Genomic DNA, 15,599 nt, shown 5'->3' with positions numbered 1-15,599 from the left:
GAAAACTTCCTCAAACAACTGCAACATAATCATGAGAAACTGTACTTTACTTTTTATCATAACCATATTTTCGATCTGATTGATATTTACCATGTTATGAAACAAAATACAATTTCTAGAGCAAGAAAAATATTTATATTTGAAAGTTTTTTGTTTCTACATTCAACGGGTAACAATAAAACTAAGATTAATGGTAATTTTATAATTCGTTGGAGTTTTCTCTTTCGAATGACGCCAGTTTTGAAAGTCTGTGTAGCAGAGTAACGTTTCTATCATGAGAAACAGCAAGCTATGTGTATTTCAATCCAATATGGCGGCCACTGTCCCAGGTTGCGAAGTTGGCATCATCACTTTTTTAACTCTTGTGGCGGTGATGTTCCTACGACGTTCATTTCTAGACACATTTTCGAGGAAAAGTCTCCCTAATACTTCCCAGGATTTCGCACCGTGCTTGTTTCTTGTTTTAAGAAATCTAAATTTTGCCAACCCTGCCTGAAACTAGCCAATCCTATGGCAGCACTGACAGCTTTTCATAAACAGTTGATAGAATTGACATTTTGTCCACGCCCCTGATGCCTAATGGCCACGCCTAGGTTGACTGTAATCTCATCATCACGAGATAAGAAGGAAAATTAGATATGTTTACAATTACGTAATCGTAACGATCACAACCAACTCCTCTTACCCACAATTCCATCGTGTGCTGCAGTGCAATCTACCAGTGTCCATGGGGAGTGGTGGTGTTAGGAAAGATAAATCGAGGACTGAACAAAAAAAACGGTTGAGTTTAATAACTTGTTTTATGAAGTGTGCGACGTTGTAATTTGACTGAGACAATCTTATCAGAAGGCTTCTGTGATTGAGCAAAGCTTCTGGCCACTGCAGCGGTTTGTACTGAAACATGCTAAGGGGGCAGGCAAACTCGAAAGATCTTTCCACACACGCTAGCACGTTGCCCTTTTGTTTCTTTGTCAAGGAATCTCTTGTTTGAGGAGAGATTTTTGTCCGCCCATCTCAACGTTCAAGTCTAGGCAACGCCCTTGCACCGTCTCGTCCGCGGTTGACAAAGGGTGGGCAAAGAACTGCAGTGTAAAAAGCCACGCCTTGTTCGGAAGAGACGAAAAGAACGAAGAAGAAAGATCTGAAGTGTTGACAAGGTCGAAGGAACAATACGCAGGTGCGTGGAAAACCTTTGGTCACCCCTCCCAGAGGGAAAAGATAAGCTCGACAATAACCTGCTTTTAGCTCGACAATGGTAAAAGTGTGAGAAGATGCACATTAAACGCCTCAAAGACAAATATTTCCACGGGGAAGGTGATAGTGGATAACCCTGTTTGAGTTCTTAACATGCAATCACCTTTAAGGTGAAGCCCGGCTGAGTGTAACCCTCCCTATCGACAAGCAGGTTAAAAGACTTCGTGGTTCAAAATGGCCGGCCTCTTCTCTTTTTCACGACAGAGTAGCCTAATTACACCTGAAATCGACTCCATTGTCCGTGCTTGCGCTGGACATATAGCCACGTCACGGTGCTAAGGGGCAGGTACACCCAACAGCAAAAGTAATAACTGGTGAATTGTCCATCATTTTCATTCAGTCTTGTCTTCCTGACAGCCTGACGATCATGAAAGAAAAATTGCAACATCTGCTTCTTCGAATTAACAGAATACAATGATGTTATTTGATTTTTGTTATTTAGCGTCGCTCCTCTTACACTATTGGCTAATCGCGATGAGAATTAACAGTGGCGGCGATAGGCGGGACGTTACCCCCGCACTATGCTAAACCTTATGTACCAAGGGAAAATAAAATGTTCTTTCCCCCCCCCCCCCCACACACACACACTTTTGGCACAAAGCGAAGAGCTGAATATCGAACAGCATTTAGGTTGCAAGGAAAAACCTGCCTCTGGGCACAAAACAATGAATGAATGAATAACATTTGGTGTATTCGAATATTTTTTCATGGCGCTCTTAGTCTGAATATACGTAACAATTCTCTTTTAGCAGTGTAATATTTCATTTTTTCTTGTGAAAGGTGGCCGCGGTGGCTCAGTTGTCGGCCCCCGTGGCGAAGTGGTTAGCACATCGTGCTACAACGCCAGAGGTCCTGGGTTCGAATCCCGGCTCGGACATGGATGTTTGTGATTGTCTGTCCTGAAAAGTCTTAAAAAAGAAATTTGAATGAAATTATATGAGTGAATGAAGTGGGATGGAGGCCGTACCCTGTGGCCGAGTGGTTATCTCATCGCGCTGCAATGCTAGGGGTCCCGGGTTCGAATCCGCTCGGGCTTTGATGTTTGTGTTTGTGCGAATAATTAGAACCAATGGGAATACAGTGAAACTTGACATGTGTGAAAGATTGTGAAAAATGTGTGAATGACAGGGAATACTGCCGAATAGGGGTATTCCTTTAAAAAAAAAAAAGTGTAACGCGTCTGACTACCATGCTAAAGGTCCCGGGTTCGATCCCCGGCCGGTTCAAATCCAGGAACTTTTCTAACGTTGGAAGCGGCCCCGGCGCCCACCCAGCGTCGAATGACATGGGTACCTGGGGGGGGGGGAACCCTGGGGGGTTAAGGCGGTCAGGGGCGTGATGCTGATCACATCACCCCCACTCACGACCGGATCAAGGAAGTGTGGGGCGTTACCCCCCACACCCCCTATACGCTTTCATGGTGTGGTGCTAAGCACAGGGGGGCTCTTTACCTTTCTTTAAAGGTGCATGTAGAATTGAATTTCTTGTCGAAAACACATTATTGATTATACACCACAAAAGTTGCTTCTAAATCTCTTTTGTTTAGGATTTTCTACCAGTGAAAACGGAGTGGTATTGAATGGGTAATTTAGTTAGAGTGCCACACACGTAAATTTGCCGTTGCGTAGAAACGAATTTTCGTTTCGTCTCCCTCTCTCTTAGCATCACGTGTTCTACCCTGCTCGAAAACCTTCGCTATTGTTGCCATATTGTCATTCCATTCCTGGACACACTCGCGCAAACTTCATTGAAAACAATTGAACAGCGCTCCAGCTCGCGGTTCCCACCGGTCAGCAGGGACGGCAATGTGGCAATATAGCACGGCGTAGTCGTTGCTTCTTTTATTCAGTGCATGTTCATTGGCTAGCTAGTAACTAGTGTTGCCAACTGTAATAATGAAGCACTATTTCTGTCACGGAAGGGGAAAGCAGGTAAAGTGGCGGTGAGTTTTGTTGGATTGGAAGCACCATATTTTTATTTTATACTAAGTATTTGACCGGTTTGACGTTGTGTGCGTGTATTGCGTGTGTGTATGTAAAAGTGTGTGTTTGCTAATGAACGTTAAATTCCATAATGCCTCCAGTTCTGTCGAAGTTGAAATCAAAAACCTTGCATAGCCAAGCTCGGGAAATTCTAAGCAATTCAACTCTGGCTCCGGCAGGTGTTCTTGTAGAAATTGCATAGAGGAGGCTGTCATTTTTGCTGCTTAATGCGATACATATTGTTTTCTGTGTTAAAATTGCCATGCTTTGATGGGTGACCAAGTTCATAGCAGGGCCGGCGGAAGGGGAGGGCGAACCGAGCGGCAAAATTTGAAGAGAAGAAAAAAATAAGCCTATTGAAAACTGTGATCGAGCGAGATATTCTTTTGCGCTGAATAGTATTGAAATAGCATAAGAAGTCACATTATTTATTTTATATTTTGATGTTTTAGTTAGGAATATATTGATTTTCAATTTTCCGTTGCTGCGTAATGACCGGGGGGGGGGGGGGTCGAAATAGAGCGGCATCTGCCGCCACCTCCCAGGGAGGCAAAATGACTAGCGCCGGCCCTGGTTCATAACAAAAGAAAAAGCCGCGCAGCTTATCGTCTAGTGGCAGTATATGTACTTGTTATTGTTGTCGAAGCCGGCATCCTTTGTAAATGTACAATAAAGGCAACCGACTGTCGCAGATCTCAGAGAGGAAATAATAATACTGCTTCAGGAGGAGTGTTATGGTGCAATTGTAGCGGTTTAACACGTTGGCATGTTATTATCTGCCGTTGCAATTCCATACCAGTGTATACGGGTTTTGGGAGTGAAAAGTTAGAACGCCACCAGTGCATTAATGCAATGAAAAATAATATATATATATTTTTTATTTTGTTTGAAATCACTCAAATAAGGAATCGTATGAAGAAGTCTTCTTTGCAGCATTTTTGGTAATTTTACTTATGTGTTAGTTCATATTTTGCGAATTTTTAGTCCATATGTATGTAGCTACATACAAAGCCACTTGTTAATACATATTAATCCTAGTCCTGGTATAATGCATGACGTTTAAAACTCAACGTTAGATAGACCTGAATTCTCTAATTTTATTGTTGTACGTAACAGCTGTGCATCGGCGCACTGCAGCGATTTTTCTATCTGCTCCATTAGCAACACTGCTTCTTTAGTTGTTTCGCGCATCGCACGGCAGAATTAACTGCGCTGGACTTCTACACACTACTCCAGAAACGGAGTAACAATTACTTAAAAAGTAATAATCGTTACTTCCGGTCCTTTGATTCATTCTGTTCTTGTAGTCATGGTTCGCAACGTCGATGCAGCCATCTGCAGTTGAAGCCGAGAAAAAATAAAAGCAACTCACTGCAGGCAGCTCGTGTGATTTAATCGGCGAAAAGTGGAGCGATCTCTTTCCTTGTCAAAGGTTGTAACTGAACACGACGCGAGCGTAAAAGGAAGCAGATGTTCCATGTCAAGCCTTCTTTCGGAGCACCATTAAAAGTCCTAGGTCAAAGTTCGAGCCTGGACATTATCCGTCACTCTGCATTCCAGGGATTTAGTGAGCCGAAGCTCTGTGGCTATAAAGTTTGCTCGGCGCAGGGGAGAAACAAAAATGGTCACAAGGAGAATGATGCGTTTCTAGAACCATGGGCGCTCGTAAGGGGAATATTCACTGGAGTATGGGGAAAATTGGTCATCTATATTTTAATATTTGTATTTCTTTTCCGTCCTTCTGTTTTCTGTCGGGAGTGTAAGGCTTGATTCATATCTACGCTCAAGCAACACTCGGGTCACTGTCCGCTAACGCTCCGTGGTCAGGGGGAAACACAGTCCACACTAGCGGTCAAGTTTCGCTCCAGTCAAGATACGATCAACGTGAGTCTAAAGTGCGCGTCAAATCTCCTGCATATGGCGATAGCCAATGAATAGCAGCGCACTGCAGCGGTGCCATGTCGAAATCTCACACGGAAAAGAGACAGCGTGGTTGAGCGAAACGCCTTGTCACGGAGAGCACAGCAACGCCGCACGTCTGTGATTCGCTGGTGCTGTTCAGCCTTTCAAGGCCATATGCAGGAGATTTGACGCGCACTGTTGGTTTCTTCAAACAGTACACCGATTTTTCTGTGTAAAAATCCTGCCGATTGTGCTAAGTACAATGTTGAAGAGATTTTCAACGACGGACTTGTCTGTTACAGCACTGTCATTAATTAGAAGGAAATAAAGAAGAAAGAGAATTGCGAAAGCGGGGGTTGATTGATTTGGTTGATTTACTTCGCTCTCCTGCCAGTTTTGACTAATTGCGAGGATGCGCTGTGATATGACGAAATGGAGGAAGAGACATCACAAAGAACATCCATGCCCAGGCCGGGATTCGAACCCAGGACAACTCGACCACGGAGGACGGCTATTAAAATACAATAATATTTATTGATATACTTTCGGTTTGAAATCGGTAAACGTTTAATTGCAGCTATAATGTGCAAAACTAAATGTCAACAGTGGTAAACACTAGTTTGTTGGTCTAGGTTTGGCATGAACATTTTCGGGCTTATTGTTTCATATCGACATTGTTGACCATTTCTTTTATCAGAAAGTTTCCTACACAACACGTGACAGATAGACATCAGGTTGTAATCCTATATAGTTTCAAGGACCCGATTGTTACGCACATCGTGTGAAAAGTCGTCTTCCTCGACTGAAAGAAAAGGAATAATTTTGTTTAGTATTCCGTAAACAAAGAACAAGTTCGTTGCTAATCTTGATTCAGAGATAGATATCAAAAATGATTTTTTTCCCTTGGCAGAGAGTTGACCAATACCTCCTTTCCCTTTGCACACAAACACACAAATGACAATTTTGTTGTCCGGAAAAATATGACCGTTAACAGGGATTTTAATTCATGCAACTAGTGCTCCTGGATCATATTTGTGGTTAGTTACCTATTGAATTTTTTTCATTAGCTGTAATTGTATTTGGTCGTTTCGGCCAGTTTTTTTTTCTTCAATTTCTTTTACTCGGGTTCATGAAATCGCATATTTTGACCGATGTTTTACAAACAGAATTGAGGAAATGTCGCCATCAATCAATTTTACCTCTACTCGCCTTTCTTTGTGTTTCAATAGGCCTTAAACTTCAGAGCATTCATCTTCTACGCACAAAACTGGGTTACGTATCCTCTGCAAAGGGCCTGAAGGTTGAGCAATACAGACGTTCACCTCAACGATCAAGCTTCGGCAAAGTCAAGCTCCGCCCCCTCACGCTTCAGTCAAATATTCTTTCCACCTGATCGTGACCGAAGTACGAGCTGAGCGTGATCGAAGCGAACCTTGACCAGAGCGCTAGGTGTGAATGCTTCTATTTAAAAATCATTCAACAATATTTTACCGCACCGTGAGCGGAGGTTGATCTGAGCTTTACTTGCGCGTAGATATGAATCAAGTTTTAAGCTTCTTGCTTTGAGGGAGGATGCCCACTCAGTGACGTGTTTGTGATTTCCTTTCCGGGGGGGGGGGGTAGGTATGCAAATTTGTATGTTACCAGTTAGTAAACTCTACGATTGCCTTCCAGCAGGGTTGCTAAACGCCCAGGAACCTAAAAATTCTAATGGGTTCTATTGGGTTTCGTTGCAGGACCGGAACCTTCTTTTCTCGCACAATTTAAATTCGGTCCAAGTTGCGTATTGTTTCATTGAAAAAGGTTCCTGGACCGTATTTTAATTGTTCCTGAAAAAAGGTTCCTGGACCGTATTTAAATTGATACGGGGGAAAAGGTTCCCGGACCGAATTTAAATTCATTTTGGAAAAAATGTTTCTGGACCGAATTTAAATTCATTTTGGAAAAAATGTTCCTGGACCGAATTTAAATTCATTTTGGAAAAAAGGTTCCCGGACCGAATTTAAATTCATTTTGGAAAAAATGTTTCTGGACCGAATTTAAATTCATTTTGGAAAAAATGTTCCTGGACCGAATTTAAATTCATTTTGGAAAAAAGGTTCCTGGACCGAATTTAAATTCATTTTGGAAAAAATGTTTCTGGACCGAATTTAAATTCATTTTGGAAAAAAGGTTCCTGGACCGAATTTAAATTCATTCGGATAAAAGGTTCCTGGACCGTATTTAAATTGATCCGGAAAAAGGTCCCTGCACCGAATTGAAATGCTGTAAATATGAGAAGGTTCTACACTGTCTAGAACTCATTTACGTTTGCTGATTTTCTCTCCCAGTCCGGGATTGAATTTATTTACAATTACAGACCAGGTTTGACCGATTAAAAGTTACCTTCTAAAAATATCCGAGAGTACGTTTTACATTGGAATGTCACACTGCGGTTGTAGAAACCGTAGCTCAGGGAATAAATCAAAACGCTGTTGTTCTCTCGTGGGCCAGGTTCAAACACTCCCTTGTCGAAGAGTTACATAAAACAATGGACTATATTAGTGTGACGTCACATAAGTTCAAACAAACCCGTCACGTGTTGCTCCGGCATCCGATCCAGGAACCACAGCCAATAGGAGCCGTCGATGAGGTAACGTGAGGCTGCAGTTATCACAACAGGGACGGGCAGTGCTGCTACAACGAAGGGAAGGAACGCGCGCGAGAGAATGGGGCTACATGGAGAGGGTTAACGTGACTGCAGCGTTAGCGTTTCGCCCATTTCTACCGTTAAGCACGGCCTTGTTCCTTAGATTCTCGAGATAGCCAGCACCTGGATTAGTCTTTCATGCTCACTAGTTAATAATTGTTTATCGTCAGGTCCGTATTTGATCCAAGTTGCGTATTGTTTCATTTCATTTTAATAACTAAGTACTTATGACATTAAATCTTATGATAACATTTAGACATAATTTAGAAACAGTAGATTTACTAAGAAAACCGACATGCAAAAAAGCTATTAAAGGAGTAACACCAAGAAAACGTGACCAAATATCTACTGCACGTTCAACTCAATGATGGTGTGCAGCGAGAAATGTGATCTACCTCCAACGAATAAAGCTGACGAATCTTTACTTGCAATGGCGGGAGACTTTCGTAGTTGTTTTTTTTTTCTCAATGGACATACAACGGCGTTACTCTGGGAGCATTCTGTAAAACATCTGCACCCGACGGCAATAAACAATGAGCTTAAAAATAGAAGTAGGATGTAATTGTTCTAAAGGTTAAATAAATGGTTTTCCGAACGATATTTTAGATTGTTCCAAGGTTAATAAATGTTATACTATATACTTTCAATCCCATTTTCTTTGGCGGGGATAAAAATATCCCTAGCAGGGGTTAAAAAATGTTTCTCCTGCCGTGGATAACAATTTTTATGAGGGGAAAATCATCTGGGTTGTAACGATACCGCTTGCTTTCATTGGGGTCGTTACAACTCAGAAGTGTCCGTGACTGTACAATATAAATCATTGACGACTCGGTGGTCGAGGGCGTTTAGTAGCTGACGCACTGAAGTTCCCGGTTCGAATCGCAACCTGGCATGGGTTTTTGTGAGTTTCCCATCCTTGATTTCATCTAATCGCCAGTCATCCTCAACGTCGCAATTAGCCAAAAGAGGCAGAAAAGCATGTAAAGGAACAGGAATACAAATACGAGTTATACGAGGGCTGCTGGAAAAAGTTTCTGCAATCAATATGAAAAAAGACATGTGGAATTCTGGTAATGGCTTTATTGTTTTTCAAAGTATTCACCCTTAAGATCCATACACTTTTGCATACGCTCAAACCAATTTTGAAAACATTTTTTCCACTCTGAAGCTGATTCCTCAGAAACCGCTGTTCGGAATGCGCAGCTGCTTCAGGCGACACAAATCGCTCACCACGCATCTTATTTTTCATGTGTGGGAACAGAGAGAAGTCAATAGGTGATAAATCAGGTGAGTACGGACAATGAGTCATTAATTCTACATTTTTATTGGACAAAAAATCAGCAGTTTGGTGTGCTGAGTGGGAACTGGCGTTGTCGTGGTGAAGAATAAAGCGACGATTCGGGTTTGTTTTGCGCAATTCATTGATGACCTCTGGCAAACAAATTGTTGTATACCACTCAGCATTTACAGTCCTTCAATTTTCTAAAGCTATTGTTGCCACATGTCCGGTATAAACGAAGAAAGAAGCAATCATTTGCTTGGCAGCACTCCTCGAACGAACAGCTTTTGTTGGTTTCGGCTCACTTTGAAACACCCAAACAGTGGATTGCGGTTTAGTTTCGGGTTCGTATGAATTGATCCAAGTTGCGTCACCTGTAACGATGTAGTACACCTAATTTGACTTGCCTCGGTTGAATTTCTTTACACCAATTTACACGAGCCTGTTTTTGAGCTTCGGTCAAGTTGTGTGGGATCCAACGGCTTGAAAGTTTCCGTACGTTCAGACGTCCATGCAAAATCGTATGTATTGCTTTCATGTCAATGTTCAAGGATGCCTGAATCTCACGGTATGTCACATGCCGATCTCTCACAATCATTTCACGCACAGCATCAACATTACTGGCAACAACAGACGTGGATGGACGACCTTCAGGAAATTCATCACTGAGAAATGTGCGACCACACTGGAATTCAGAAAACCAATTGCACACAGTCCTATTGGATGGTGCTTCATCTCCAAATGCCAAATGAAGTCGCTCGATGCATTGTTTCGATGGTAAACTACTTTTGAAATCATAAAAAATCATTGCCCGAAAGTGTTCACGAGAAATTTCCATTTCTCACACGAAACTACTACTTCAAACTGCTGTGAAAAATAAACGAATAGGCTTAAACAAACAAAAAGTAAAGAAGTAAAAGGTAAAGTGTTCCCCTGTGCATAGCACCATGCCATGAAGGCGTATAGGGGGTGTGGGGGTAACGCCCCACACTTTCTTGATCCGGTCGTGAGTGGGGGTGATGTGATCAGCATCACGCCCCTGACCGCCTTTACCCCCCAGGGTTTCCCCCAGGTACCCATGTTATTCGACGCTGGGTAGGCGCCGGGGCCGCTTCCACCGTTAGAAAAGTTCCCGGATTTGAACCGGCCGGGGATCGAACCCGGGACCTTGAGCATGGTAGTCAGACGCGTTACCGACTGAGCCACCGCGGCTTAAACAAACAATGAAAGATAATTTAAGCATAAAAAAGGTCTATTATTCCGATTTTTATAATAGCGGAACACCAACGCCACTGTTGGTGGTAGTTTGCAGAAACTTTTCCAGCAGCCCTAATATCCGTCCTTGGCAAGTAATTCTTAACCCCACGTGAACCACTGAATCGTGATGTTAAGAATTCCCCTTTCTTGACAGAACGTCAGCCTAACAAGCATAGGGCATGAACGCTGTCAACTCGTGGAATTTGAATAACGAGCAAAAGACTGCCGCTGGAACACTTGTACAGGCCACCATTTCACTAAATTGGACTAAATGAATTGCCCTCCTTGGCCTCAAAAAGCCTTCCACGGGACAAATACGCACACAAAAGTGAGTGTGGGATTCGGACGCCCTCTGCTAATAAAAATGCCCGCCTCTGGTGCGTCTTGTATGACGGAGCGTCTAATGAAGAAACGCTACTGGAAGATATGTTAACAGCTGGCTCGTGTTGGAGATGCTAAAAGGAAAACCGCCTCGAGATTCATAAAGGCAGCTGCAAACGCAAGACTTTAGCCTTGGGGCCTGGAAATTTATTAACGGGCACAAAGTAGCCCTCAATTAGTTAGCAAAGCTTCTCGACTTTCTCCGCTGCTCGGTAATTGCGAACTGCATCTCTTGAAAGAAGATTGCTTCGGCCTGTCGACTGTGACTTGCACGGTTTTCAAACGGTCGTGAGGCTAGCCTTCTGCATGTGCAACGGTCTTCATTAATTCCCCCAGTTACGTGGCCGTTGCAAGCACTCACTTCGGAACGTGTTTGTCCATTTCTACAATAAAGGACGTTCAATTTCGGCTGGAGGGTGAGGTCTAGCCTAGAACGCCAGTGTGCTTCAAAACAATTAAAACATACAGTAAGGCTGAAGGACAATTCCCAATTTGAACACAATTAAAAGCATTTTCTTTTCGCACTATATAAATCCTTTTCGAATGTGTCAACCGTCAGGTAGAGGAATGCATAAATATTACCACAAAATTGTACTTCGCCATGTTGATTCACTTTGTTTTACACAAAATAAGGTTCAAGAATTGAAACAAACCATCAAATAATGTTGACAACCGCACCAGCAATGGTGCAATTCTTAGGTTTGCCCATAGGAATGATGACATTAACGATAGCCACGTTGTCTGGTAATATTTATGCATCTCACTGTACACAAGATAGAATACATAGAAGTGGATCCGTCAAGCACTAGTCAATTTCGTTCTTCGCTTTACTTCCGGACTGTGCACTTGGTACATTTCTCGTGCACACAGGTGCTTGTGTTTCTTTTAGACAGATTAGAGTAACGTTAGCTCTCGAAAGCTCGGAAGCCTAATCGGAATTAACCTAGTTAATATCCCGAGAAAACCTCTTCATTATTCTTCAATATATAATAGTTTTTATGTAAAATTGTCTGGAAAACAAACCACGCTTGGTCCGAAACTACCGAGTCTTCCTTGTATAGATAACATTTTGATGTAGTTTCCATACTTGACATATTTCCTTCTTGTTATTTACTTGTCGTTGTTGTTTAAATTAACTGAAAAGCAAAACAGCACTCGGTTGCTGATTAAACAATTTAATTATATGAGTACTTACCCTCAGTAGAAGACAGTTCTCTAACACACTTATGTAAAGTTGTATGGTCGATTTGAATGCACTTTAACACGGAAAATTGTTAGTTCATCCACAGCTCCAAACAGGTTATGCGAATTGCTATCATTGGATTTGATTGTATAGCCCATGGTGTAGCCCCCAGGAAAATCACCAACCTAGACCCACATGTATTAGTTAAAAACCTTCTCGGACGCGTATTTACCAGTTGCCAACACACTGGCGCTGCGTACAGAGTTGAAGTGCATCCTTCTGTAATTGGGGGCGCACTTTCTCGTGACTACTGGGTTTAAGTCCTAAAAATGAATTATTATAGGGTCAGTTATTGATTGCAAATTATTCCGTAAAACTTAGCTTTTGTTTTAATGCGCAGCCGGTGTGGCGGCTAATGCAATTGAGATCAAAGTGGCCATCACGAGGTGGTGCTGGCCTCCCTGAAAGCGTATTTGACTGATTTGATTGCTTCGATTTTCTGAAAGACAATCGCAAACACACATGGACAAGACACAACACAAATCTCCCAGTGTGGCTGTGGGTCCGGACGCCAGAGCCTTGTTAGTTTGCAGCCCAGGTTGTGCTACGTGGAAAAGATCATTCCATACACTCCTGATGGCGTAGTGGCAACGCTGTTGCTTTGCAATGAAAGGATCCCAGGTTCGCTTCCAGTGAAAGCACACAGTGATTCAAATGCCACTCTAATACGTGGGTTGTCTCGATAAGCCCATCTGTGCATAAAGTGGACTTAAACGTTCTCAACGTGAAGAGAAAGCATATATAGACCAGAGGACAACGTCTGCTCCAGTTCCAGCAACTTTGTTAGAAGCCCGCAGAATGTACAAGGAAAGTAATAAGATAACAATAGGACAAATTATTTACTTTTGGGCAAGTTAGAGATACGACAGTTTTTCTCAAAATACTTTCTCAAAATGCAATTCGACCATTACCACTATTTCGTTCGCTAGCTTACTTAGAGAGATCCAGCAGGAGGGTGTTTTTAAGCATCCAAGTGCGATGCCAATCTTGGAGTACGTTGACAGCAAATGCAAGTAAATCGGCACCTCAAAAGAAGAAGAAGATTCCTTCCGAAGTAATAATCATAAATTCGTCTCTGCCGCTAACTTTTGACGGTTCCATCTCTATGTATTTCACTTCACCTTGGGTACCTTGCACGAAAGTTCTAAGCGTACAGCGTTTTAAATTATCATAAGTAATTGTGGTCTTCGTTTGTTATTTTACGCAGCTTTCCTGTCACTTGTGGGTATTGCTACGATGAGGATGGGCAGTGATTATAGACGCTGAAGATGACACATTGTAATGTGATTGTAGAAATGGTCGCTAATATATACTGACAGTGACACCCTCAATATAAATATCCAATAATCGCATTAGGTTAACGTTTACATTGAAGAAAGATAACTTCATACTTTGTTGTAGTACACGACACACGAGTAAGACTTCACACAAACCTTTGTCAGCGTTCGTAATTCTCATTGTCGTGGCCATTACAAGCATGACTTGTCAACAATAAAATATTTCAACAAAGATGCTCGCGGAACACGCTGCTTCTTCGCACCACCGACCTTCCCCTTCTCTGTAGGGGCTTGGGAGGGGGGATTCACCGCGGGTAATGACAAGGGTTTTTGTACCGACACGAAAAGACGAATGGGCGTTTGTATTACATCGAATCTCGCGCCAATATTCCATCCATCACGCAGCGGGTACCCGACAGGGTTTTACCGGGTTATTATTTTGAGATATACCCGAGCACCTTCGTTCCCTCTTGGGGGCTGAGTGGGAAGCTGGGGTCATTAAAATATGGTTAATGGTCAGCTGTTAGACGAAAGTCACGCAAGTTTCTTCAAAATGTGTCAGGGTTGCGACCTCGAGTTCGTACAGAGAATCGTGAACGCTGTTTTAAGCGTGTGGGGATCATAAGCAGTTATGATACTTCGTTTGCTTCATTTGTCGTCGGGTGTCAATACATAGCACATCGTAATGTACCACTCAAGATCAGGGACAGCTTATGGGCCAGGCGACTGCCCAAGGCGCCGCACTCGGGGAGCGCCAAAACCCTATTTCTGATTACATAAGCGTGTTTGAGTCCATATGCACAGAAAGGCTAATTGGGACTGGACCTACATTTAAAGTGGGAGCCGAACCACCATTTGCCTCCACTGGGTCCGTGACTACTTGCTTTAAAAATAGTTGGATTTTTGTGGACAATAATTAATTGAAGTTATTGTTTCATAACATAAGCAAATTGCTAAACCTTGTAGAAATTTAAGCTAAGAGGTTACTGTTATTTTGATACAATTATTTAGGTATTACATATTAAATAAACAAATACCTACAATAAAAGTGTTCTTTGAGAGTAAGCCTTAATGTATTTTTAAAATAAAGCTGTTATTTTTCGTCGTCAAAACCGGAAATATATAACACGGTCATTTTTTTGGAGGAGGGTGGAAAGAGGATAGAAAGATATGGGGGGTTTAAAGTAGAGGGGCGACAAAAATCCAACTCGCTCGGGTGAAAATTTTATTATCTTGAGCCGCACCTGCACACAAACATCTAGAACAGCATTGAAACATGTAAGATGAAATGAATTTGCCTGTGTTCACGATAAAAAGGAGCAAAAGCTTGCGTTGCGTTAACAGGCAGATAGATTTTAACAATACAATAATATTAACGGTAAGTTCTAACATTTGCAGAACGTTCTAATTATTTGTAGAAGACAGGTACTTGCTTTAAAATAGGTAAGAAAATAAAGGTTTTACACTTATATTGTACATAACCATAACTTTAAATCTCGCATGGTAGTGATGTGCCGTAGACTATAAGTTTACGTCTACATGCGTTGTCTACACGTAATCTACGGGTAGATTACATTAGGTTGTAGTTTACATAGACTACGTAGACAATCTAAAGAGCATTAAAATTAATTTTCAAGGATTTTATGAAAGGAAAGTGACATTTTCAACTATATTGGTTCCTAACGAAATGAAAAGAATCCTATTTACAACAAAATTTCTCTTCTCTTCTATCATCAACTATGGAAGAAGATAGATAGTATGCAAAAACAACAACAGATGGCAGTCGTGAGGCAAAGGTGGTATTTTCCCCATAAAACACTAGAATATTTCCTATATTAGGTTTTTCCTAGGTGAGAAATTATTCGAATTTGGAAGAAAGAGTATGAAAAGTTCTTCTCACACATCAGCAACTGATACGCAGTATAATTTTATTTTAATTCTAAGGCGCCCTTTGCTAAGTTATCACATTTCGCCATGTTGTTTACATAGATTACGTAATGTACGTGTATAAAATTGTCTACGTGTACAATGTAGACTATTGTTGTTTACGCGTAGACGCACATCACTGAATTGGTATCTCTACATTAGTACACTCACTAGTGCCAAGTCCTTTACGTTACTGCTTCTGATAACTACAACTTCCGACAAATCAGAAAATATGAAAGAAATTAATTGTCTTAGAGCTTAGACTGTCATTTCTCCAGTCAACGTTTTACTGCGCAGATGATAATTAAAATTCGAATAATTGTGAAGATAATCTGAGTGAGCCGATAAATGACCAGGAAACCTAGGCATGTGGTGCAAGATACATCACACACTTCTTAGGTTCAGTGTG

Source organism: Lepisma saccharinum, chromosome 7 (assembly GCF_977018435.1).
Source record: "Lepisma saccharinum chromosome 7, izLepSacc3.1, whole genome shotgun sequence".
Classification (NCBI taxonomy): domain Eukaryota; kingdom Metazoa; phylum Arthropoda; class Insecta; order Zygentoma; family Lepismatidae; genus Lepisma; species Lepisma saccharinum.
This window is presented reverse-complemented; position numbering follows the sequence as displayed.